Here is a 27,554-nt window from a genome sequence, read left to right as displayed (position 1 = left end):
AGGGCCAACTCTATGTTAATGGCACAGCGAGAGTTAGCTGGAGAAGTTATTTTTTTTAAGTCTCAACCTCTCTCTCCTTTCAGAATATCTTGTGATACAGTAATTGAGAAATGGCTCATTTACATGTTTATTCTCCATTTGAAGTTGACTGTGATTTTGTATGAAAGATGCTCCGAGGTTTGCATGGAACCTGCACAATTGGACATTTCACAGCTTGCTGAAATTGCGGACATTTTAAGGGTTCACTTCAAATTTAGGGGAGAAAGAAAAGAGGAATTTGTAGAGAAAAATACTTTGTGTAATGGGGATAGGGCTTCTTTGGTCTTCTGAAGTCGTTGTTTCACTCCAAGAATAGCTCTGGAATTTCAGATTGCCTTGCAAATGTATCAAGAAACTCCACGACTACTGACAGTGTGATTACTTCATTTTTGAAATTACTATAGTAGATCAACAGTAACGCTCCAGACCAGGAAAATGGGGATTTGAAAAAAAATAAAAGTGTGGCCCCCATCTCCTCTTTGGGCTACTGTTGCCCCTTTCCATTTTACAGAACTTATTGCAAGAGCACTGGCTTGTATTGTGCCAGGAGAGACTCCAGTAGCTTTCTCTGTTGTCAGGTAGATCTAGGACTTGTAGAAAGAGAATGAGGCTCCTTTGCTCCTTCCTCTCTCCTCCAGATATTTTATGTGGGCCCCAGATCTACAAAGCTGATTAGAGCTGGGCTTCGCACAGGTTGTTTAGCTGAGTAATAAGGGATGATGAGAGGGAAATAGTCACAACAAAAAGCTGCATTTGTGACTACAGACCCCGACCAGACCTACACACAGTAAGAGACAGATATTAAGAGGTTGCAATCCAAATGCACAAAGAGTGGGAGAAAGGAAGCATTATTCCCCATGTTATGGATGGGCAACTGAGGCCAGAGACTAGGTATCTTGTTCCAGGTCACACAAGGGGTCTGACACACAAATGGGAATTGATCTTATATTTCCCAAACTTCAGGCTAGTGCCTTAACCACAGGACCATCCTTCCTCATAATCCCACTCAGGAATACGTGAGCTGTTCCATGAGAATGGTCTCAAAGAACCTGGTGATCAATTTGCACAGGAGGTACATGCTACCAGATGGGCTATTCACACTAAACACAGTGAATTCTGGATGCAATTTTTAAAGGAGGATATAGAATGGCTGATTCGGTTTCAAATTTTCTTAAGTGTGGCCTATAGCAAGTTGGAGGAAATGAGCAAAGATACAGTTCTGGAGAATTCAGACACACTGCTTGAAAGAGACAGAAACCTCTGCTGAACTCCTCATAAAAGGTAATAGCAAAAAATATCAGTCGTGTACTAAATTTAGTCACATACCCTTTTCACCTTAAAGAGCTACTAGCTAATTGAATTTAGAGTTTTTAATGTGAGTATTTGATGTATTCTCTCTCTACCACTAACAGCTACAGTGATATATAGCAGAGAACAACTTGGTTTGTTTTAAGTGACAATGCTTCTTTTAAATATAATTCCCTTCCTTTTTAAAAAAAATGAAAACCATCCTCCAGTCATAGATTTCTGTTCACAAATAATTTTCTGCACACATAATAAATTACCCCTCTTTTTCTCCCAGCTAACAAGTAAAAATAATAATAATAAAAATATATATATAATGCCATAGCACTAAGAGATGGACCCATAGAGAATTTAAGTCAATGGAAAGACTCCCATTGACTTCAGTGGATCAGGCCCCAACTGAATTAGAAACAAAATGTTTCTTGTTATTTGCATCAGGACACATACATTTGTTTAAAAAAATATATATAACTATTCAGTAAAAAGGAGTTTAAAAAATTGAGATAAAATAACCTGGAACTTTGCTCAATTCTCTTGACCTCAACGCTTTTGGGGACTTGGGAAAAAAAAGTCAGCTTATGCCTGCTCATTTTTTTTCACTAGAGCTGTTGATTAATCACAGTTAACTCACATGGTTAACTAAAAAAAATTAATCGTGATTAATCGTAGTTTTAATCACATTGTTAAACAGTAGAACAACAATTGAAGTGTATTACATGTTTTTGATGTTTTCCTACATTTCTAAATATAATGATTTCAATTACAACACAGTATACAAAGTGGACAGTGCTCACTTTATATTATTATTTTTATTACAAACATTTGCACTGCAAAAATGGCAAACAAAAGAAATGGTATTTTTTAGTTTACCTCATACAAGTACTGTAGTGCAATCTTTTTATTGTGTAAATGCAACTTACAAATGTAGATTTTTTCTGTTACATAACTGCACTAAAAACAAAACAATGTAAAACTTTAGCACCTACAAGTCCACTTAGTCCTACTGCTTGTTCAGCCAATTGCTAAGACAAACAAGTTTGTTTACATTTACGGGAGATAATGCTGCATCTGACAGTGAGAACAGGCGTTCTCTTATTTACAATGTCACCTGACAGTGAGAACAGGCGTTCGCATGGCACTTTTGTAGCCAGCATTGCATGGTATTTACTTGCCAGATATGCTAAACATTCGTATGCGTCTTCATGCTTTGGCCACAATTCCAGAGGACATGCTTCCATGCTGATGGTGCTCATTAAAACAATAATGCATTAATTAAATTTGTGACTGAACTCCTTGGGGGAGAATTTTATATCTTCTACTCTGTTTTATCTGCATTCTGCCATATATTTCATGTTATAGCAGTCTCAGATGATGACCCAGCACATGTTGTTCATTTTAAGAACACTTTCACTGCAGATTTGACAAAATGCAAAGAAGGTACCAATGTGAGATTTCTAAAGATAGCTACATCACTCTACTCAAGGTTTTAGAATCTGAAGTGCCTTCCAAAATCTGAGAGTAACGAGGTGTGGAGCATACTTTCAGAGATCTTAAAAGAGCAGCATTCTGATGCAGAAACTACAGAAGCTAAACCACCAAAAAAGAAAATCAACCTTTCTGCTGGTGGCATCTGACTCAGATAATGAAAATAAACATGTGTCGGTCTGCACTGCTTTGGATGGTTATCGAGCAGAACCCGTTATCAGCATGGATGCATGTCCACTGGAACGGTAGCTGAAGCACAAAGAGACATATATATCTTTAGAGCATCTGGCATATAAATATCTTGCAACACCAGCTACAATAGTGCCATGCAAATGCCTGTTCTCACTTTCAGGTGACATTGTAAACAAGAAGCGGGCAGCTTTATCGCCTGAAAATGTAAACAAACTTGTTTGTCTTAGCAATTGGCTGAACAAGAAGTAGGACTGAGTGGATTTGTAGGCTCTAAAGTTTTACATCATTTTATTTTTGAATGCAGTTATTTTTTGTACATAATTCTACACTTGTAAATTCAACTTTCATGATAAAGAGACTGCACTACAGTACTTGTATTAGGTGAATTGAAAAACACTATTTCTTTTGTTTTTTACAGTGCAAATATTTATAACAAAAAATATAAAGTGAGCAGTGTACACTGAGTACTCTGTGTTGTAATTGAAATCAATATATTTGAAAATGTAGAAAATATTCAAAACTATTTAAATAAATGGTATTCTATTATTAACAGTGCAATTAATTTTTTCAGTTGCGTGATTAATTACGATTAATTTTTTTAATTGCTTGAGAGCCCTATTTTTCACCTTTATCCACCTCTATATTTCCAGCTTCAAGGTTGGACCCAGAGGGGAAATACAGAAAAAAATGCAAGACAGGCTCTTTGCCCAGAATATTTCTAGTCCAGCAAGGAGCTGGAAATGAATACCCCTATTATTTATTGAGCAGTGTCAATTATACACAGCATACATAAGGATCTAAGTTATGCATAAGACAAGTTGTTCTTCTTTGCACTAAGTGGGGGGGGGGACACACTGCACCAGAGTTGGGATTCACTCTCCGAGAGAGAACAATGGTCATTACACTGTTGTACCAGGTGTTCCCCTTGGGCAGTGGTTCCCAAACTTTAACAACCAGCGACCCCCTTTCACAAAAAAATCAAATCTTGTGAACCCCCTCCTAAAAATGAATATTTCCAGGGATTTTCTCCCTTACGTGAGCATAAATTATAGAAGCAGTGATCTTGGAAATAATTTGCCTTTTTTATGATGCACTTATTACACACTATTTATTATTACATTATTAATCATTACATTATTAATTTTATTACATTATGAAAATGGCAACACTCTTCCAAGATTTCACTTTTGTAGCTCATATCACTTTGATTAAGCCTCCTACATGTTTCATCAAGGAGTTCCAGACGTGAAACAGCATGAAGGTATTTAAGAAGCCAACTCAAATAAAGAGTTCCTCCCACAAGCATTTGGGTCTTGAGCAGTCTAGGCAAACCACACATGACTACAACAAAGCTTAAACTTGTTCTGCCAGGAAGTAATGGTCACAGGGCTGCCAGGCCCCAGCGCCCCAAGGGACAGCTCTGTCTGCTATTACAGAATTTTTTTCTGAGAACCCCCTGATACATTTTGTGAACCCCCAAGGGTTCACGAACCCCAGTTTGGGAATCTCTGCCCTAGGGGAAGGCAGCTTTAAGATGCTCAGTTACCTTGGTGATGAGTACAGTATGGGCCTGGTTTTCAGAGGTGTTCAATCAATAATCACACCAAGAATCAGTGGATGAAATTCTCTGGCCTGTGTTAGCGAGGAGGTCAAATGAGAGGATAATAAATGTCCCTTCTGGCCTTAAAATCTATTAATCATGAGAAGACAGTTGGAAATTGAGGTAGCCAACCTTTTTGAAAACCAAGCTCTAGATATACCTAGATTGGAAGAGATGAGGGTCACCAGCAGAAGTCACAGACAAGAGTTAAGGGGAACCCCTGACTAGTTATGCCCATTTTTTGAAGCGGAGTCAACTGGCTTCCACCATAGCAGCAGATGGGGAGGGGCTGTGCTTTGCAGTGCTTCAACTGCCATCCCCCTGGGAGGACTTTCTGCCATTGAGGTTTGGAAACCTGCCAGCCAGCTTGCAACCTGTGATATCGTTTTCTAATTTTACCTCTCTTCTTTGTGTTGGGAGTAGCAGGAAAACACAGGTGTCCTCTGTATTCAGAGATGCCTTTTGTCAAGGCTTCCCCAGGGAATGCCCCCTAGTAACTTCCATAGTTACAGAAGGAAGTTGATCCAAGGTTTTCTGTCTCCTTCCACTACAATTCATGAACACTACTGTTTTTTTCTCTGACAGCAAACAACTCTCCCCATCTCAAAAAATAAGCTAGGACTGGCAAATCACAGAGACATATCATGCTGATATCAAACCAAGAGTTTTATGGCTCCAGAGGAACCAGCTCCTGCAGCAGGATACACCTGCACAATTATGCTTTTAAAAAGCTATATATTGTAATGATATTCCCTAAGGCTTAGGTGGAACATTTGCTCCAAGCCCGGGTAAGAGGTGGCAGAAAGCTGCCGACATTTCATAAAGAGCCCCTGGAAGGAACTAGGTGTCTCAGAATCACGATCTCTTTTGGACTCACTGGGATAGCAGTCAGAAACGGATCCTGACTTTACTCTTGCAGGAGGTTCGATACCTGCTGCCAATGACATGCCCAGGAGGGCAGTGTTACCTCAGGACATATATTTGAATGCTCATTTGAAAGATTGCTATGGCTGCAGTTCAGTCCTGATTCCTGACACGGCAAGAATACCATCTAGAGAGGCAATGCTGCCAGTTCCTACAGTGGTTGTTGTGTTAGGAAGATTTCCATCCAAGGACTGACATGGTCCTGTTCAGCTTGTGAAGTCTGACCAGAACCCTTGCCTGAGGAGCTGTGGCTTCAGGGGACGTTACATAGTGGACACACTGGCAGTTATTAAGCTGTCTGCTTCAGCTCTGACTGTAGAAAATGTACATGTCATAAAAAATGGAATTTCACAGAAACCTAGGAATGGTAAGTGTCAGCCTTACAAAATTGTCATGAAAATTGACTTGTTCACAATGATGCTGATGAGTAAAAACTACTATCGTACTCTCCTGTCAAAGAAAGTGATTTGCCTTGTGTAAATAGGCAAGTATAAATCTAAAAGTTGCAGTAAGAGGAGGTGTTGCCATATGTATTAAAATGTATACACTTGGACTGAGGTTAAGATGGAAATAGGAGACAAACTTGCTGAAAGACTCTGGGTAAAAACAAGGGTGATGTCATGGGAGGGGTCTACTACAGACCATCTAACCAGGAAGAAGAGGTGGATGAGGCTTTTTTTAAACAACTAACAAAATCACACTAAGCACAGGACTTGGTGGTGATGAGGGACTTCAACTACCCAGACATCTGTTGGGAAAATAACACAGCAGGGCACAGATTATCCAACAAGTTCTTGGAATGTATTGGAGATAATTTTTCAGTTCAGAAGGGGTAGAAAGCTACTATGGGAGACACTGTTCTAGATTTGATTTTGACAAATAGGGAGGAATTGGTTGAAAATTTGAAAGTGAAAGGCAGCTTAGGTGAAAGTGATCATTAAATGGTAGAGTTCATGATTCTAAGGAATGGTAGGAGGGAAAACAGAACAATAAAGATAATGGATTTCAAGAAGGCAGACTTTAGCAAACTCAGGGAGTTGAAGGTAAGATCCCATGGGAAGCAAATCTAAGGGGAAAAAACACTTCAAGAGAGTTGACAGTTTTTCCAAAAAGACATTAAGGGCATAAGAGCAAACTATCCCCAACTATGTGTGGGAAAGATAGGTAGTATGGCAAGAGACCACCCTGACTTAACCAGGAGATCTCCAGTGATCTGAAACTCAAAAAAGAGTCCTACAAAAAGTGGAAATTAGGTCTAATTACAAAGGATGAATATAAACAAAGAACATATAGGGACAAAATTAGAAAGTCCAAGGTACAAAATGAGATTAAACTAGCTAGAGACATAAAGGGTAACAAGAAAATATTCTACAAGTGCATTAGAAGCAAGAGGAAGACCAAGGATGGGGTAGGCCCGTTACTCAATGCGGGGGAAGGAGGTAGACAACAATAGAAAATGTGGAAATGGCAGAAGTGTTAAATAACTTTTTTGTTTCAGTTTTTACCAGAAAAGGTTAGTAGCGATTGGACATCTAACATGGTGAATGCCGGTGAAAATGAGGTACGATCGAGGCTAAAATAGGGATAGAACAAGTTGAAAATTACAAGTTAGATGTCTGAGTTGGCAGGGCCTAGTGAAATAGATCCTGGAATACTGAAGGAGCTGACTGAGGAGGTATCTGAGCCATTAGTGATTATCTTCAAAAAGTTGTGGATGATGGGATAGATTCCAGAGGACTGGAAAAGGGCAAATATAGTGCCAATCTATAAAAAGGGAAATAACGACAACTCAGGGAATTACAGACCAATCAGCTTAACTTCAGTATCCGGAAAAACAACAGAGCAAATAATTAAGCAATCAATTTGCAAACACCTAGAAGATAATAAGGTGATAAGTAACAGTCAGCTTGAATTTGTCAAGAACAAATAATGTGAAATCAACCTAGTAGCTTTCTTTGACCAGGTAACAAGCCTTGTGGATAGGGGGGAAGCAGTAGATATGGTATATCTTGATTTTAGTAAGGCTTTTGATATTGTCTCGCATGACCTTCTCATAAACAAAGTAGGGAAATACAACCTAGATGGAGCTACTATAGGGTGGGTGAATAATTGGTTGGAAAACTGTTCTCAGAGAGTAGTTATCAGTGGTTCACAGTCAAGCTGAAGGGCATATTGAATGGGATCCCACGGGGATCAGTCCTGGGTCTGATTCTGTTAAATATATTCATCAGTGATTTAGATAATGGCTTAGAGAGAATACACTTATAAAGTTTGCAGGTCATAGCAAGCTGTGAGGGGTTGCAAGTGCTTTGGAGGATAGGATTAAAATTCAAAATGATCTGACAAACTGGAGAAATGGTCTTAAGTAAATAGGATGAAATTAAATATGGACAAAGGCAAAGCACTCCACTTAGGAAAGATCAATCAGTTGCACACAGATGCAAAATCGGAAATGACTGCTTAGGAAGGAGTACTGCGAAAAAGGATCTGGGGGTCATAGTGGACCACAAGCAGGAGTGTTGTAAGCAAGACAAGAGAAGTAATTCAGCTCTACTCTGCTGATTAGGCCTCAACTGGAGTAATGTGTCCAGTTCTGGGTGCCACATTTCAGGAAAGATGTGGACAAACTGGACAGAATCCAGAGAAGAGCAACAAAAATGATTAAAGGTCTAGAAAACATCACCTATGAGGGAAGATTGAAAAAAACTGGGTTTATTTAGTCTGCAGAAGGGAAGACTGAGAGGGACGTGAGAACAGTTTTCAGGTACCTAAACGATTGTTACAAGGAGGAGGGAGAAAAATTGTTATTCTTAACCACTGAAGATAGGATATGAAGCAATGGGCTTAAATTGCAGCAAGGAAGGTTTAGGTTGGACATTAGGAAAAAATTCCTAACTGTCAGGGTGGTTAAGCACTAGAATGAATTTCCCAGGGAGGTAATGGAATCTCCATCATTGGAAATTCTTACGAACAGGTTAGATTCTTGAGGTCACTTCCAGTCCCACAATTCTATAATTAGAAAGAAACTGAAAGCAAACAATGGAGCCAAAAATAATACAGTAAAAATATGCCTAAAGCTGATATGAGAAATTAGTGTTATTCTATAGCAAAACAGACAAAGGCAACAAACCTCAGTGTAAAAGAAACTCTGATGTATTCTAGGATGAATAAAAATACCATCATATGTGAAAAGTCAGCTGCATGGCTTCATCAAAGAGTCTTCTGGAAAAGATTTACTACAAATTACACCTCTGCTCCCTACTCACGCTTCATAAATGAAGTATAGGATTTTTAAGAGACATTTTCTCTTTCTTTTGTCAGAACTGGAGTCATTAAACAGAGATTAGCTGGATAAATAGAGGAAGTGATTTTTAAACTGTTTGCAAACTTAATGTGAAGAGCCCAGCCTTGCAAATTATCATGTCTAATCAGAGATGCACGCTTCACTGCTCCAGTAATTGTACTAGTATTAGTCAAATTCTTGTTGTCTCCTCATTAGCCATGAAAAGGAGACTCAAGATGTACTTCATTAGAGTATCCTGAATATAAATTGTTAGTGGAAGGAGAGAGAGAGAGAGAGAGAGAGAGAGAGAGATGCACTACAGACCATACTGTATATGGAAGGAACAAATATTTAGAGCAGAAAGGATCTGGTATCATTCCATTTTTTATTGTATATATGTATTTAACGAACAACCCCACTTTAAACTTTATTAATTTCCCTCCCCTTTTATTTGACGTTAGAGTGAGTATTTTGCAAATTCAATTCATAATTGATGCAGCAAAAATTAAGTTAGTATATTGTATAGTCTTTATTGCTTCCTTAGACTGCAAGTTTCAACTAAAACAAGAACTGGTTGTTTTTATTAGTGACAGCTGGTAACTTCTTGATCACTGCAGAAGAGATAAAGACAATCTAATTTTCTGTAAACATGGCTCTAATTAAAAGGTTTAGGCCTCAATCAGCAAAACATTTAAGCACATGCTTAAGTCCATCCCTATTCAACAAAATACTTAAGTGCATGCTTAACTTTATGTCAACAGAACTTAAAAGCATGCCTAAAAACAAGCATGTGCTTTAAATGAATTGAGGTCTGAAAAAAAATCTTGCTAGAATAGGTTTTTCAAGAGGGTCTACAGCAATGGGTTACAAGTTACAGTTAAATAGAAGTAAAAGACTTTCAGCAAATTTCATAGGTCTAGAGACAGAAGCAAAGTAACTATTCCCATCCATGTTTTCATAACTTACTATTGGCGCTAATCTAAAAGAGTTTTGGATGTTCATACTATTCAAAGAGTTCTAAAACCATGAATGAGTTATGCAGGGCATCCTAAATACGTGCCAACAAATGTTTTTTTTACCACCCCTTACCATAACGTATTGTGGAGATGGTGAAATTGCTATAGAGTTTACAGTAAAATTATTTGTTAAATGTTTAAGGGGTTTTACAAACTGTTATTGGTTTTACTTTTTTGTATCCCTTCACCTAGAACAACCAGGTACCATAGTTACCATAAGATCAGCTGGCTCAGGCCTCAGAAGATGAGAAACTGCCAAAAATAAGCTAATTAGAGACAGGTCTGGTTACTGTGATGTTACAGCCTATATGATTTTATAAAAATATGCTAATGAGTGAATATAATGTAACTGGAATATGCTTCATGCAAAAGGTCTCTTGTAAGGTATCATTACAAAGCTTATAATCTACTAAGTGTGATCATCCTATTTGTATAAATGTAACACTCTTGTATCTGAAACTAGAAATATGAAATATAACTCTGAGGGCCTATTGTAATTATGCAAAGTGTGGGCCATTAATGGTGGTTTGGGATCTTGATGACTCCTGTTAACCAGGGCAATTGACTGGATGGCTCTGTTTGCAGGCAGGCCTTCCTGTGAGTCAGGCTGGGAGAAATGAAGGTTGAAGTCTTGCAGTGACATGTGATCATACCACCTGAACTGGAATCCATCTTTAACCTGGTGTCTTTCCATTGAGAAGGAGTGGGTGGGAATCAAGAGAGGGACAAAAGGATTCCCGCCTTATGCAAAAGATATATAAAGGGCTGGAACAGAACAAAGGGAAGAGAGGAGCTATCGTGAAGAATCCCCTAGCTACCACCTGAGCTGGAACAAGAGCTGTACCAGGGAAAGAATTGTACCCAGGCCTGGAAGGAAAAACCTTACTGAAGCATCTCTGAGGGTGAGAGTATCTGTATTCAGTTTGATTAGAATAGATTTGCGCATTTTATTTTATTTTTCTTGGTGACTTACTTTGTTCTGTCTGTTACTACTTGGACCCACTTAAATCCTACTTTCTGTATTTAATAAAATCACTTTTTACTTATTAATTAACTCAGAGTATATATTAATACCTGGGGGAGCAAACAACTGTGCATATCTCTCTATCAGTGTTATAGAGGGTGAACAATTTATGAGTTTACCCTGCATAAGCTTTATACAGGGTAAAATGGATTTATTTGGGTTTAGATCCCATTGGGAGTTGGGCATCTGGGTGTTAAAGACAAGCACACTTCTGTTAGCTGCTTTCAGGTAAATCTGCAGTTTTGGGGCAAGTAATTCAGACCCTGGGTCTTTGTTGGAGCAGATGGGGGTGTCTGGCTCAGCAAGATAGGGTGCTGGGGTCCTCAGCTGGCAGGGAAAACAGGAGCAGAGGTAGTCTTGGCACAACGGTTGGCAGCTCCCAGGGGGGTTTCTGTGATCCAACCCATCACAGTGCTTGTGTGAGAAACCTGGTATGCAGCGGGAGCGAATAACAATGAAGGGAGGCTGGGGATTCAATAGGCGATTTCTCTAAGTCCATGAGCCAATTCCCAAATGGGGTGTTAGGGAACACGCTGCTGCTAGAGTGCTGTTATTCAGATAAGATATAAAGCTGAGTCACAGTCCCCTTGTGGTCACTAATTTGCCTATGGCACTTTTCTCTAGAGTAAAGGTGTTTACGTCAAATTCCACATGGGCAACTATATTCCATCTACAGTTCCTGTTGCCTAGATTAATCTTTACCTCAAGTGCCAGATTGGCACTGTTTAATAACAAGACTACAGAGCAATGTCCCTCTACTCAGCTGGTGATGTGATTCTTCTACCTGAAAAACACTTTGGGCTCCTTCTGTATCCTTCCGCTATACAGAGAGGTTTCAGTTTAAATCATCTTTTTAATGCTTTATCCTCATGCTTGTTGTTACAATCAGACATACAAAGGAAGAGATGATGAGTGCAATCATAAGAGTGATAGCTAAGAGTTGATTACAATCCTACCTAAGATTTTAAAAAACTCTCAGTAGGTCAACCCTATCTAAGATAAAACAAGAATATCTAATAGATCAACATGATCATATATGGTAAATGTGTGTCACAGTGCCCAGATCCATGGCTATGTTTATTTCAGTATAAATAACTAAAAGACACAAACAAAAGATATGGAGAATGGATAAGCATGGATTTTCACACTGCTCAACCCAGCTGGAAAACTTGAGTCCTCCAGCCTTCTAAAATATATATATAGTACTGAGTTTCATAATGTCCATATTCAAGCTGCATATTGTCAATGGGACTACTCATGGGAGCAGAGTTATACAGGTACTTATGTGATTGCTGGATTGAGGCTGTGATTCCTGCCCACTCAGGTCTGTCAAAACATGAAGCTACCACAGCTCATGAATCTGCTCCCCTCCAATATACCAAATATCTTAGGACTATCATTGATATTATTTATTTTCTGTATGACCGTAGTACCTAGAAGCCCAACTTATGAAGCAAGTCACCATTGTGCTAGGTGCTGTCCCTGGCCAGTGATGCCTTGGGAAAAAAATAATCTGAAATACTGTCTGGTTGTAAAATTATGCCTCTTTGAACAATATTAAAACCTTTCAGAGAGAATTAATATAAGAACCAGCATCCACAATACAGTAAAGCCCTAAAGTGGTTTCCAGAATTTAATTAGACTAACCATTTTTCCCCTCTACATTGGTACCACTTTATAATAAGTGCAAATCATTATTAATTCCTTTGGTGTTCATTGTAACAACATAAATCATGATGAACTCTTCTGGTAGCAACACATATGTTGTTCCAAAATAATTTAGCATTGCTTAATATTAACTTGAAATTAATTCATAAAATATACTGTTTGTTAATACATAGCGCACATTGATAAAATATTTTTATAGTCATTAATGTTAAGATTACCTGAATGAACAGCATACATGGCTGGAGCAGTGCCTCCTTGTGGACCTTTCACGCACCCCAACACAGCCACAGGACTCTCTGTGGGGGAAGAAGGCTGTCTCTTCTATCCATTGAGGTGGGCTCTGGCCCACAGGCTAATTGTCCCTTCTGTCTTACCCCTCTGCTGGAGGATTTTTGGGGGAGGGGCTTAGCCCCAAAACATTCTACAACAAAAAGCAAACCTCACTCAATACAGGACCGTCCCCCAGTGGGGAAGAACCTGCCCTTTCCTTTGAGCTTGGTTCTCAAAACAGTCTTTGATTCATGTATCACTTGCTCCTTGGGGTCTAACTATTCCTCTCCAGTGGCTGCTTCAGCCAGCAGGCCCATCTCTTTGCATCTCTGTGTGAGGGAAAATTTAGCAGGCCTTAAACTTTAGTCAAGGCCCTGAGTTTGGTCAAGCTTGCTTACAGCCCTTGAACTAAGATCCTGCTTGTTTCTGTGTACAAGAGGCAGGAGGAGTCAGAGTGGAAAAAATCCCCAAACAGAACAATTTATAATAGCCCAAGCTCAGGAAATATATAACCACAATACCACTGTTAGAAAAGTCAAACCGCAAATGAACCAGACTGTGAACAACAATAACAGGAAAAGCCAAATAAGTAGGATGATTGTTCTTTCTGCTTTTGACCTGTATTAATTTTGCAATGTATTCCAAATAAGGTAATTAATACGGAAGTATGTGTAATTTGTCTGTGGTTTTAAACTTTTAAAATCTTGTGTGTTCCTGGACTCGGGGGGTGGAGGGCAGCTCAAATAGCTGTCACCCCCTGCGTGGTTGTAATCAATAAAGGGCCTCAGGCTGACTTGATTGAAAACATAATGCGTGGATCGATTTTTCCACATCAATTGGTGCCGTGACTCGGATAGACAGCGACCCCGAACACCAGAGGACCACGAACTGTTCCCCACCAGACCCCTGGCCCATTGGAAAGGTAAGAGACCTTTTGAAATCTCTATTTAGGGTTTCTGGTGGAGGACCACCCATAGGCTCTGGGTTCAGGTGAGTTGCATGCTCTATTTGGACTTTTTGCTGCAGGACACACCTGACACCCTTCTGATCTGTTCTGTACTGTATCCCAAGAAGAGCCAAGTGTGTGGCTAGACAGGCCTCTGACTCTATTACTGTATGCCAATGTGTGTGTTGGTGTGAGAGTGATCTGTTATAAGGGTCACAGGAAGATGCCCAGAGCTCTCTGCGAAGCTTGGTAGCTCATGATCAGAGATGTCTCTAAAGCAAGCCCTGTGACCCCACCTAGAAGGGCTGAAACAGAAGGGCCCTGACCTCGCTCTACTGGCTTGACCACCGAGGGGACTGCCTGGGTCTAAGTGTGCATGACCCTATCCTCTCCGCCCTCAGGCGGTCTGATTTCCTCAACCTCTTTCCTCTGATTCCCCTCCCCGCCTAAGGGCAGTGCATGAGCCACTGACAGGTCCAAATGCCCCACCAAGAGCAAGAGAGTAAGCGGCGCCATTCTCTCTGAGACCAGCTGATGCTCTCTGCTGAACGGGGGTGTAGACAGATGTGGACACCCTACAATAAGCCTTCCCTTTGTAAAAGACCTGAGTGAAAGTGATCTGTTAAAATGGGGGCTGGTGAGACAAAAGGAATCACTGTCCCACCAAAAGGGCACACCTGAGTATTGTATGTTTGTATGTACGCAAATTGCAGTTCTTTCACTTGTAAGCTTTTTAAAGAATGGGATCCCCATAAAGCCAGTTTGATGCATATTTTAATTGGTATGAAGAAGCAGAAAAATGGTGCTGTGAATCTCAAATGAGGAGTCTCAAGGACTTCCAGGAGAAACTTACCACACAATTAAAAGAAATAAAAAGGGAATTGGCAAAGAATTTAAATTCAACTAAGCTGGCAAGAAATATTATGCAACAAAAGCCCCTTATGTTCGCTCCTCAGACAGTGTCTCCCTGTGCTGAGGAAATATTCCCCTTGCGCCAATTCCTGGGTGTTGGCGTTTCAAGTCAGGAGACCTTAGTGTCTGTGCATGCACCTTGGTCTCCCATGGATTTGTATATTTTAATTAAAATTTTTCCAAAAATAAGAGAAGACCCTGTTAAATTTCAAGAAGAATTAAAAACTGTCATGCTCTGTTATAACCCTACCTGGGCAGACTTAAACCAACTCTTGAAGGGAGTCCTGCCCAGGAAAACATTAAATCGTCTTTATCAGGCAGCCTGGTGGCCCATGGAGGACCCAGGCCACAACCAGGACACAATAAATAGGATCAGAAACAGGCTGTGGGAAGTAGTTCTCACAGTCTGTCCAAAGAAAGCATATTGGGCCAAAATTAGCACCTGTAAACAAAGTAAAGAAAAGAATCTAAATGAAGTTTTAGCAGCTACCCCACACTATCACCACCACATTGAAACTAAGTTAATGACCCTCCAGCTCCAGGACATGCAGGGACCCTACAATAGCTGCCCATTGCGGGGGAGAGGGAAAAGGCCAAACTAAGGTCCCCACTGTCCACCTTCCCCAGGACCCAGTGATGGCACGTGTCACTATTGCAAACAGATGGGCCATTGGAAAAGGGAATGTCCCTACTGCCCTGGCTGCTCCACAAGCGGTAGGGGTGGGCAAGGTTCTTGTGCCCCACCCCGTCTCTTCACCTTTTCCTCCTCAGTCCTGTTCACTGGCTAACCTTTTGGGAAAAGACCTGCTGTGTAAATTAAATTGTATAATCTGCTGTACCCCAGATGGTGTCCCATAAAATGGCACGCGTAAGCAGGAGGGGGGTGGTATGCTCTGATAGTATCAGTACTGCAATATTGGTATGCCCAAAATGATTTCCTTTATGACACAGCAGTACTGCAATTCCTGTCCTATCTGCCTAGCCCACAATAGTGGCAGACTGGTACGGACAAATTCAGCTGAGCACCCCACTTCATGGGGACCCTTTTGTAAATATTCAGATTGATTTAATTCAAATGTTTAAATGTTGTAATTATTAGCATGTGTTAGTTTTAGTAATGTATTTCCTTGTAAAAAGGCAGATGCCAAAACTGTTGTAAAACTTTTGTTTAAGGATTTTGTATCACAATCTGGCATATCTAGACAGATTATAAAAAAGTTATGTGCAGCTTCACCAATATGTCCAAATGCCCTTTGGGAGTGCCCTTTGAAGGCCACTCCCAATCAAAAGACTGAACTCAGCCCTCACGAAATTCTAACAGGGCGCCCAATGTGACTATCAGCTGTGCCCCACTGGCCCTGGCTAAGATGGACAGTCATTTAATAAATAACACAAGGCTTAATTATTGTCAGGTGCTAATGAAATGTGTTAGGTCTTTTTATATATAGCAGCCCTGCCACTCGCTGAAATCAGGAGACTGGGTCTACATAGAGGTCCATCAGCAAGGAACCGCCCTGGCCCTGTGCTGAAAGATCCTTATCAAATCCTGTTAATTATCAACACTGCTGTGAAGTGCCGAGAATTGACTACCTGCCCAAGTTTCTCACTGTAATGGCTCTCCGACTGATGATCGGTCTATCTTTCCTTCTGGCATTGTTGCGTCTCCTGGACAGCAGGAGTGAAGAACAAGGTGAAGAGCTGGTAACGTCTCATTTGTCCACTGACAGACCCACTGTGCCTTTGTATCTTGCTAAGAAAACAACCTCTCCACCTGAGGACATAATAAAGCCTCCAACCAAGCAAGGTGATTGTGCTAGTAACCTCTCCCTTGCTGCCTCACTGCCGGACAGATAAGTGAACTAAAACTACGAAATCTCGAAGAATAGCTTGCAGAAGCTAGACAAAACTACCTGAAGATGAAACTTTTTATATTCCTTAGCCTCTCCTTCTTAATGAACTTAGGGTGGAAATGGGAAAGTAATATTAGTGAATAATCAAACGTATACCCGAAGAGTCTGTTCTGCCACTGGAAAAGTTACCTGTACTGAAAATTATTCCCGTAATTAATAATTTATCCTGTACCCTATTGCAATATACCCCTTCCTTTGCCATTGATGCTGATGCTTCTCTGCCCTTTGTGAAGGTGTTTGACCAACAGATGTGGTATAATATTTCACAGAGGAGAGATGTGTTAGGACATCAGTGTACTGTAATTAATGCTACATTAGGGACCATTAAATTCACACTGTTCTTATCCAGTTTTCAGATTACCTCTCCATATCCACATTGCTCTAAAGGAGCTGCCATTCGGCTAGCTCAACAAAAGACCTGGGTTTCCACTAGAAAGAGAAGAGACTTGGCTGGATACCTATGGGATGGTGCAAATAGCGTAGCTGCAATCTGGAATGTCCATAAAGGCCAGGAACATGAGGAGAAATTGGGATACTTAGAAAAGGCCATAGCCCTTATTACTGGAGCACAGCTAACCCAGGTACAGACTGGTGTTGGTGAATTATGTATTATTTCCACCCTCAGTGCAATGACCCAGAAGCTTGTAACAGATATGGTGCTTAGTATCGCTGGGGCTGGGAAGGCATTGTAGTGGGATCTGGCCTGTTTGGAGATTCAAGATTTTCTGAATGACCAGCTAAAGGACATTCAGAGGGACCTTAAGCATCAGGCCTGGCCATCTTCCCTTACAGCGACTTCGGGAGTACCACCTGATCTGTGGCCATGGAGACATTCTTGGAGATTTTCTGGGTGGGAGTGCAGTCGTTCACAGTGTTCCTTCCAAGCATACAGGCCGATCAGAGGGATGTGGGCTCCCACATACCGAATCCTGCTGGGTCCATGGGGAGGATGCATGTGGGATTGGGTAATTCACCAAGACATTTGGGAAATTAAACCACCTGGTATGCCTAACCAATTTATAGTCAGTGCTCCTGAAATAACACCCGATATCTGGATAGGGATAGGAAATCAATGAACACTCCGGCCATTAAAGCCCCCACAGGTTCAGTGTCTACGGAAACTAAAGCCAGGAAAGGTTGTCTCAATTTATAACAGCATTTGTTGGGAGGGTGTAGAACAAGGAACTACCCTGACAGGACACCTGCTCTTTAAAGCTAATGACAGCTGTGTGTTTGTCGAGGCTACCATTTTGCAGAATGTACATTTAAATCTTACCACTTCCGCGGGAAGCCATATCATATATTGGCCTGCAGATAGAATTTTACAATTGGCCCTTCAACCTCAAATACCCTTTAATTGGACTACCCTAGTACCTGACTGATTCCAAAATCTGCTTTCAATCCTACCAGAGGTTCAGAAAATTTCTGACCTACAGGGACAAATTCACATGCTCCAAAATGTATATCAAGTTGAAAAGAATGCCTTTCATACAGCCTATAGAGTGTCCACTTTATGTACTAAGTATGATGCCGTATGCTTTATAACCAAGGCTATTCAGCAACCCAAACCACATTATTTTCTTATTTTGGGAATGTTATTGCTTTTATTATTTTTTGGCATAGAATTGTGTTATCACTATTGTTGTAATGATTGCATTTATCATTGTGCTAGACCTGCTAGGCTCAATGTATGAGAGCAAGTGGCGCTAATGAAACCAGAGGCCAGAAGCAGTAATGAATGTGTACGAGGAAATGCAGGTAAAGGGAGAGAAAGAGAGAGAGGAAATTAGTGGATTAATGAACATAGAGGTGCAGGCTAAAGTGATTCCGAAGAGGCATCAAAGGGGGGAATTGTGAGGGAAAATTTAGCAGGCCTTAAACTTTAGTCAAGGCCCTGAGTTTGGTCAAGCTTGCTTACAGCCCTTGAACTAAGATCCTGCTTGTTTCTGTGTACAAGGGGCAGAAAGAGTCAGAGTGGAAAAAATCCCCATCAGAACAATTTGTAATAGCCCAAGCTTAGGAAATATATAATGACAATAGCACCGTTAGAAAAGTCAAACCACAAATGAATCAGACTGTGAATAACAATAACAGGAAAAGCCAGATAAGAAGGATGAGTGTTCTTTCTGCTTTTGACCTGTATTAATTTTGCAATGTATTCCAAATAAGGTAATTAATACAGAAGTATGTGTAATTTGTCTGTGGTTTTAAACTTTAAAAAGCTTGTGTGTTCCTGGACTCAGGAGGGAAGAGGGGGAGAGGGGCAGCTCCAATAGCTGTCACCCCCTGTGCACTTGTAATCAGTAAAGGGCCTCAGGCTGATCTGACTGAAAACACAACATGTGGATCGATTTTTCCACATCATCTGCAAGTGATGATCCCTTCAGGCAGAGCTCCATCCTCCTTCCTGGCCATCCAGCACTCAACTGAGTCAGGCTCTTTTTACTCCCCCTCCAGGCATTGGCTACAGTTATAGTAGGGGGCAGGACTAGCTGGGCCATTAGGCTCTCCTTAACCCCTTCTTTACTGGTGTGGGGCTATTCTGCTCCCATCACAGACTTTATAAAATTCATAGGTACATGGTATACAGATAACTATTAACAATAGCTTGTATTTATTCAAAGAACAAATGTCATCCCCAAGTGTTTTACCAACTGTATTGGGGTGACTGTAACAATGATGGTGGAGGTGCAGTTCACGATTCCATAGTTAAGGCAGACATGAGTTCTGCATTTAATATTATATAGTGGGGTTTGGGAATGAGATGTAAAGTATAACTTACAGATTCATAGATTCCAAGGCCAGAAGGGACCATTGTGATCACCTAGTCGGAGCTCCCATATGACACAGGCCATAAAACAAAATAATTCCTAGAGCATATCTTTTAGAAAAAATCCAATCTTGGATTTAAAAATTGTTCATGATACAAAATCTATCACCACCTTTGGTAAATTGCTCCAGTGGCTAGTTACCCTCACCGTCAAAAATTTACACCTTATTTCCAGCCTGAAATTGTCTAGCTTCAACTTCCAACCATTGGCTTGTGTTATACCTTTCTCTGCTTGATTGAAGAGTCCACTATCAAATAGTTGTTCATCATGTAGGTACTTGTAGCCTGTGCTTCAGTCACCTCCAAATCTTCACTTTGTTAAACTATGAAATGACAAGAGAAATGCAGGTACAAAGAATTTAAACTACAGCTAGAGCGTGCCAAAAGAAAAATACATGCAAAGTTTCATGGCGTGTTCAGTAAACAAGTGAGCAGGACTAAACTGCATCACCCCCAGTGCACGGTCTTGATATTGATTCTGAAAGAAGAGTGTCACCTACTGAAATGCCTTAACTACTGCCTGTAGCACTTGGTTTCCATTGATAGGCTACTACTGAGGTACTGACCATCAAGATACAATCAGAGTGAATAATTCAGAGAGAATCATTTATTCAAAACATTTTGCCTATTTTTCTATTCACAAGTTGTCTGTGAATGGTCTATGATTTTCTCAAAGTGGTCATTATTCCATAATGTTCAGTGAACGATTGAAACTCTTCATCTGTATACTGATCATGAAATGTTTGTTGTGAATAGTTGATAGTTCCCATTTTGTATGTGTTAGTTTTGACTGGAAACATAAGTCACATGGTATTAGTTCTGTTCCCTGATTGCATGAATCATAGAATCATAGAATCATAGAACTTAAGATCAGAAGGGACCATTATGATCATCTAGTCTGACCTCCTGCAAGATGCAGGCCACAAAAGCTGACCCACCCACTCCTGAAATAATTATCTCCCTTGACTCAGCTGTTGAAGTCCCCAAATCCTGATTTAAAGACTTCAAGTAGCAGATAATCCTCCAGCAAGCGACCCCTGCCCCATGCTGCGGAGGAAGGCGAAAAACCTCCAGGGCCACTGCCAATCCACCCTGGAGGAAAATTCCTTCCTGACCCCAAATATGGTGATCAGCTGAACCCCGAGCATGCGGGCAAGACTCTCCAGCCAGACACTCAGGAAAAAGACTTTCAATATCCCAACATTGGCCCTCGGTACTAATTACCAGTGGTCGCACGTTATTGACCTATTGACTAAATCACGTTATCCTATCAAACCATTCCCTCCATAAACTTATCAAGCTTATCTTAAAGCCAGAGAGGTCCTTCACCCTCACTGTTTCCCTCGGTAGGCTGTTCCAGAATTTCACTCCCCTGATGGTTAGAAACCTTCGTCTAATTTCAAGCCTAAACTTCCCGACTGCCAATTTATATCCATTTGTTCTCGTGTCCACATTAGTACTGAGCTGAAATAATTCCTCTCCCTCCCTGGTATTTATCCCTCTGATATATTTAAAGAGAGCAATCATATCTCCTCTCAACCTTCTTTTGATTAAGGAAAACAAACCGAGCTCCTCAAGTCTCCTTTCATACGACAGGCTTTCCATTCCTCGGATCATTCTAGTGGCCCTTCTTTGTACCCGTTCCAGTTTGAATTCATCCTTCTTAAACATGGGAGACCAAAACTGCACACAGTACTCCAAATGAGGTCTCACCAACGCCTTGTATAACGGGACTAGCACTCCTTATCTCTACTAGAAATACCTCGCCTAATGCATCCCAAGACCGCATTAGCTTTTTTAACGGCCACATCATATTGACGATTCATAGTCATCCTGTGATCAACCAGGACTCCGAGGTCCTTCTCCTCTTCCGTTACTTCCAACTGGTGCGTCCCCAGCTTATAACTAAAATTCCTGTTAGTCATCCCTAAATGCATAACCTTACACTTCGCACTATTGAATTTCATCCTATTACTAATACTCCAGTTTACAAGGTCATCCAAATCTCCCTGGAGGATATCCCGATCCTTCTCCGAATTGGCAATACCTCCCAACTTCGTGTCATCCGCAAACTTTATCAGCCCACTCCTACTTTTGGTTCCGAGGTCAGTGATAAATAGATTGAATAAGATCAGACCCAAAACTGAACCTTGAGGAACTCCACTGGTAACCTCCCTCCAACCCGACAGATCACCCTTCAATACGACCGCTGCAGTCTCCCCTTTAACCAGTTCCTTATCCACCTCTGGATTTTCATTTCGATCCCCATCTTTTCCAATTTAACCAGTAATTCTTCATGCGGTACCGTATCAAACGCCTTACTGAAATCAAGATATATTAGATCCACCGCATTTCCCTTGTCTAAAAAAATCTGTTACTTTCTCAAAGAAGGAGATCAGGTTGGTTTGGCACGATCTACCTTTCGTAAAACCATGTTGTAATTTGTCCCAATTGCCATTGACCTCAAGGTCCGTAACTACTCTCTCCTTTAATATTTTTTCCATGACTTTACATACTACAGATGTTAAACTAACAGGCCTGTAGTTACCCGGGTCACTTTTTTTCCCCTTCTTGAAAATAGGAACTATATTAGCTAATCTCCAGTCAAACGGTACAACCCCCAAGTTTAGAGATTCGTTAAAAATTATCGCTAACGGGCTTGCAATTTCACTTGCCAATTCCTTTAATATTCTAGGATCAAGATTATCCGGGCCGCCGGATTTACTACCGTTAAGATGTTCAAGTTTGGCTTCTACCTCGGATACTGTAATTTCCAACCCTGCACCTTCATTCCCATCAATCACTCTGCCACTATTCCTAAGCCCTTCATCAGCCTCATTAAAGACTGAGGCAAAATATTCGTTTAGATATTGTGCCATGCCTAGCTTATCCTTAATCTCCACTCCGTTTACAGTTTTAAGCGGTCCCACTTCTTCTTTCTTGGTTTTCTTCCTATTTATATGGCTAAAAAACCTTTTACTATTGGTTTTAATTCCCTTCACAAGGTCCATCTCTACCCGGCTTTTGGCCTTTCTCACTGCATCCCTACACCCTCTGACCTCAATAAGGTAGGTTTCTTTGCTGATCTCTCCCATCTTCCACTCCTTGTACGCTTTCTGTTTTTTCTTAATCACCCCTCTGAGACGCTTGCTCATCCAGCTCGGATATCTATTTAAGATATCTTAAAGGACAGCATCTAAAGTTTGCAGAGGGGGTGAAATAAAAGTGTAATTAAAAAGATGTTGGGGGGGGGGGAGGGATAGCTCAGTGGTTTGCACATTGGCTTGCTAAATCCAGAGTTGTGAGTTCAATCCTTGAGGGGGCCACTTAGGGAGCTGGGGCAAAAATCAGCACTTGGTTCTGCTAGTGAAGGCAGGGGGCTGGATGCAATGACCTTTCAAGGTCCCTTCCAGTTCTAGGAGATAGGTATATCTCCAATTATTAAAGTAACATATCTTGCAATTGTAAATGACAAAGTGATTAAGTTTATGATATTATCAGACTCTGAATATATGGAAAAATACTCAGTAAGTGATAACTGTGGAAAGAAACAGTTTTGTCTTTCCATGGATTTGCTTTAATCACTGGACAATACAAAAGCTCTGTGTTAAAAATTCACAAAGCACGCATTTGGAATTCCTTTAATCTGTCTGAAGTACATTACGAGGCACTGATCACCATGTATCTGATGAAGTGGGCTCTAGCCCATGAAAGCTTATGCCCAAATAAATTTGTTAGTCTCTAAGGTGCCACAAGGACTCCTCATTGTTTTGCATGTTATCCAAAGGTACTAACAAAATAGTTAACTTTTATTACAGATAGAAAGATTCCAGAGAGTGCAAGATCAAAACAGACAACTAACCAGCTACAGAAACTCAGTCGCTCTTTCTGCTCAGAAGCTGCTCTCAGGACAATTCTAATGAATTGTCCAGGGAAGAGATCAGAAGCAGTTAACAATTTTCACCTTTGTGGGGCCCACACTTTTTAAACCAATAGGAACACCCTAATTTACATGGTCTGCAGCTTTGACCAGATTCATACATGATGAAATCATTCACTCTCTAAGTACTGGACTAAACTATATTTCCAGTTCTGAAACCAGATATCTGCATGTATGTTTTTCCCATTTGTAGAAATTAAGGCCCTGATTCAGCAAAACACTTAAGCCTGTACTTAAGACCCATTCATTTTAATGGCACTTAGGCAAACAGATTAGAGGCCACCACTCAGCAGAGCGCTTAAGCACATCCCTATTGTGCAAATCACACGCTTATCTCTTTTCATTTACACACGCATAACACAGTGCTTTTACTCTTGATTTACACTGGTGTCAATGAAATCAAGAATGAGGCTCTGTAAATGTAGGCAATACTGGAGGGCCTCTCCAATCCTTTACTAAAAAGCTGCTATGTATGTTTAGTATTATAAATAATTATTTTTCTGCTAACCCTGGAACTCATGTAAAAATGAGTTATTTAAAATGTTTCTTTCAGTACATGTAGAACCATATATTGCTCTCCATGACCATTTACAAGTCTCATTTTACATCAATGGGAGATTCCACCTTGGCACAAGGACAGGGCATCTATGTGTCTCATCTGTTTCCTGGAATAATTTCATGATAGATAATGGGGAGGAGGAAGGGATTGCGGATCCTCAGCTGGTGCAAACTATCAGCTAGCAATCTGTTCCTAGAAGTATTCTCCTTTTGTGCATTATTGTTACAGGAGCACATCTGTAAGTAATTACCCCATTATGGAAGTGTCAGTTGCAGTTCTCCAGCTTAGGTTAAACTGAGTTTTGCCTTTAAGCAGGGAATCACCTGCTTTGTTATATATGAAGAATACCATGTATCCTCACCAAAGTTATGCTCACTCCTTGAATGAAGAAGGAATTTTCTGGGAATTTACAAGTAAATGGTTAATACTGTCTGTTAATATCCAAATGACTTGCTTTGAAGAGTCTCTTCAGACCTGTATGCAGTTTAAAGTTTGAAGAATTCTATCTAAGCTCAGTCTCAAAATCCTAGAGCACCCTGAGCAATTACAATTTTCTGGAGTAATAGCAATTTCCAAAATTATGGCATCGTTCCCCCTATATACGGGACATTTAAATAATTTTTCCATGCAGAAGTGCTGCCACATTGAAGAGCTCTTTCCACAAAGCTTCATTCTGCACTCCTTTTTGTGCATTTCTCTCATCAGTGTTTGGATTTAACCACCAGAATTAGACAGGGACAACTTTAAATTGGTCTGACCCCCTCCCCCATTAGGAGAGAGAGCAGGGCTCTTTCTTGAACTACCACAGCTCAGCATTTGCCTAATTCCAGCACCGTTACTTATACTTTCTCTCTTGCTTGCTCTGATGTTTTTCTTAATCTTATTCTGTCATTTTTTTCCCTTCACAATTTGCATCACTTTCATTTCCTCTCCTTGTCCCTCTATTTCCTTCTGAATCCTGTATCTAGTCTTTAAATCTCCCTTCCTTTTTCTTTCTTCCATTTTTCTTTTCTCTTCAAAGTTTCCTCTTTGATGCAGACCTTCCTGTTCCCCCCTACCACCTCCCCATCAGCATGTAAAAAGAGAAAGCCCAGCAAATTTCCTCCATGCACAGACCGAGTCCTTCTTTAAACAGACCAGTTTTTATTGCAACTAGAATGTGCTCCCACTGACTAATACTATGACTTGAGTCAACTCAAGTCATAAAAAGTAGCTTATATGTTTTACCAGGTCACTGGTTTTCACTTTTATTCTCAATAGATGTGAGCCTGCATCAAAATTTCCAATACATGGCAGAAATCACAGCTACCTGCTGGAAAGGAGTGCCTAGTGGTACTCCAAGCAATCTCATGGCCCCATCATTCCCAGAAGGTGGTATTTTTAGTGCTGATATCACTGCTGAAGACAAGTAACATTTGAAATCCCAGTCCTAATATTCTGTGTGTGCTGTATACAAGTGGCTTTTACCTCACAGAGTCCCCTGGCTCTTTATCAACTATCCCTATGTAGATCCGTCAGGAGTGGAGGAAAGCAACAAATTGTCGCACAAAAATGGTAGGTGGAGAAATTTTAGCTAAGGACACGGGGTCAAATTCTTATCCAAAATGATACAGCACCTTTAAGATACAGAGAGAGAGACTCAAATTTTGAAGTCTCAGCAGAAATACCCTACAACCAGTACAGCCCGTGGTACTCTGGATGTCTGCCTCAGAAGAGACTAATTTGATAGTGCGGGGATTTGAACTTAACATGCCAGCAAGGAAAAGTGTTTGACGGCAGCTGCCACTGAGCTGCCCTTCCACTAATATGGAGTCTGCTGGTACCTTCCTAGGGAGAGAATTGCAAGGGCCTGATTCTGAACTCATAGCAATATAAATCAGGTGCGACTACACTGAAGTCATTGGAGTGAAACTGGTGCAAGTGAGATCAGGCTCAGACACTAAGGATGAAATCCTGGACCTAATGAAGTCAATGACAGTGGTCCCATTGTCTTCAATGGAGCCAGGATTTCACCCTAAATGATTTAGACTGTCCATTATTATCTACTCTCCTCCCCTAAGCTTGTGCAGTCCCCCGCCTGTATGGATCTAATGAGGCATGACCTGAGTCATAATGTAAGAATCACATAGTCATTCACCTTTAGTATTTATATTTGTGATCAGCAGCTGGTAGATAAACATGCAGTCATTTTATTAAATATAAATTGTATCCTTATTTGAGTGACCTGATTGATCCTCAGCTAACCAGGGCACCTGACTGGCTTCTGGAATCGGGGCTTGGCTACACTTGCAGATGTGCAGCGCTGGGAGTTACAGCTGTGTCCGTACAGCTGTGTAGGGACAGCGCTGGTGTGTGGCCACACTGACAGCTAACAGCACTGCAGTGTGGCCACATTTGCAGCATTTGCAGCGCTGTTGGGAGAGGTGCATTGTGGGCAGCTAGCCCACAGAGCACCTCGTCCCATTTTGGCGCCGTGGGTTGTGGGAAGGGGACGGAAGGGTGCGGGTCATTCCGCTTCCTGTCCCAACGCCCCGTGGTGCATCGCTTCACATCCCAGCAGTCGCAGTTTTTCCGGCCACGTTTGGCGCCATTGTGAGTATCTTGCTGTGTTTTACTCTCTCTCTGTGAAGCGCGATTTCTGTGGGAAATGGAGCCCGAGCTGCTGAGGACTTTGCTGATGAGTGTCGCCAGCACATCACGTTTGGCAGTTGAGCTATTCTTTCAGCTCCAAAGTGACAGTGAGGAGTCCGACGATGATATCAAGTCACCTGACGCGTGTGACACTAAATTGCTTGTGGAATTCACGGAAATGCTCAGCACCGTGGAAGGCCGCTTTTGGGCTTGGGAAACAAGCACTGAGTGGTGGAATCACATCGTTATGGAAGTCTGGGATGACGAGCAGTGGCTGCAGAACTTTCGGATGAGAAAAGCCACTTTCATGGGACTGTGTGCTGAGCTCGCCCCCACCCTGCGGCGCAAGGACACGAGATTGAGAGCTGCCCTGATGGTGGCAAAGCGGGTGGCTATTGCAATCTGGATGCTGGCAACTCCAGACAGCTACCGGTCGGTCGGGAACCAGTTTGGAGTGGGAAAGTCGACCGTTGGAATCGTTTTGATGCAAGTTTGCAGGGCCATTAATCGCATCCTGCTAAGAAGAACCGTGACTCTGGGGAACGTGCAGGACATTGTGGATGGCTTTGCACAAATGGGTTTCCCTAACTGTGGAGGGGCGATAGATGGGACGCATATTCCTATTCTGGCACCCCCACACCTAGCATCCGAGTACGTTAATTGGAAGGGGTATTTCTCTATGGTTCTCCAGGCGCTTGTGGATCACCGTGGGCGTTTCATTGACATTAAAACAGGCTGGCCTGGAAAGGTGCATGATGCACGCATCTTTTGGAACAGTGGCCTGTTCAGGAAGATGCAGGCAGGAACTTTTTTCCCAGACAGGAAGATCACAGTAGGGGACGTCGAAATGCCCACTGTGATCCTTGGAGACCCAGCTTACCCGTTACTGCCTTGGCTCATGAACCCCTATACAGGGAAGCTTGACAGGAGCAAGGACTGGTTCTACTACAGGCTGAGCCGGTGCCAAATGACTGTGGAGTGTGCTTTTGGCCGTTTAAAAGGGCGCTGGAGATCTCTGTA

The 27,554-nt window shown here is 41.3% G+C and overlaps 1 long non-coding RNA gene across 2 annotated transcripts in view; it reads right to left on the bottom strand.

Annotated features, from left to right (window-relative positions):
- Positions 1-27,554, bottom strand: part of LOC123375079 — a 137,195-nt gene that overhangs the window by 28,805 nt on the left and 80,836 nt on the right. For both annotated transcript variants that reach the window (XR_006581309.1, XR_006581308.1), the window contains exons 3-4: positions 19,627-19,727; positions 12,755-12,957 (exon numbers count right to left, since the gene is read on the bottom strand). This is a non-coding gene — a long non-coding RNA (uncharacterized LOC123375079). The remainder of the gene's footprint in view (positions 1-12,754; positions 12,958-19,626; positions 19,728-27,554) is intronic.

This window comes from Mauremys mutica, chromosome 7, assembly GCF_020497125.1.
Source record: "Mauremys mutica isolate MM-2020 ecotype Southern chromosome 7, ASM2049712v1, whole genome shotgun sequence".
NCBI lineage: Eukaryota > Metazoa > Chordata > Testudines > Geoemydidae > Mauremys > Mauremys mutica.
This window is presented reverse-complemented; position numbering and strand designations above follow the sequence as displayed.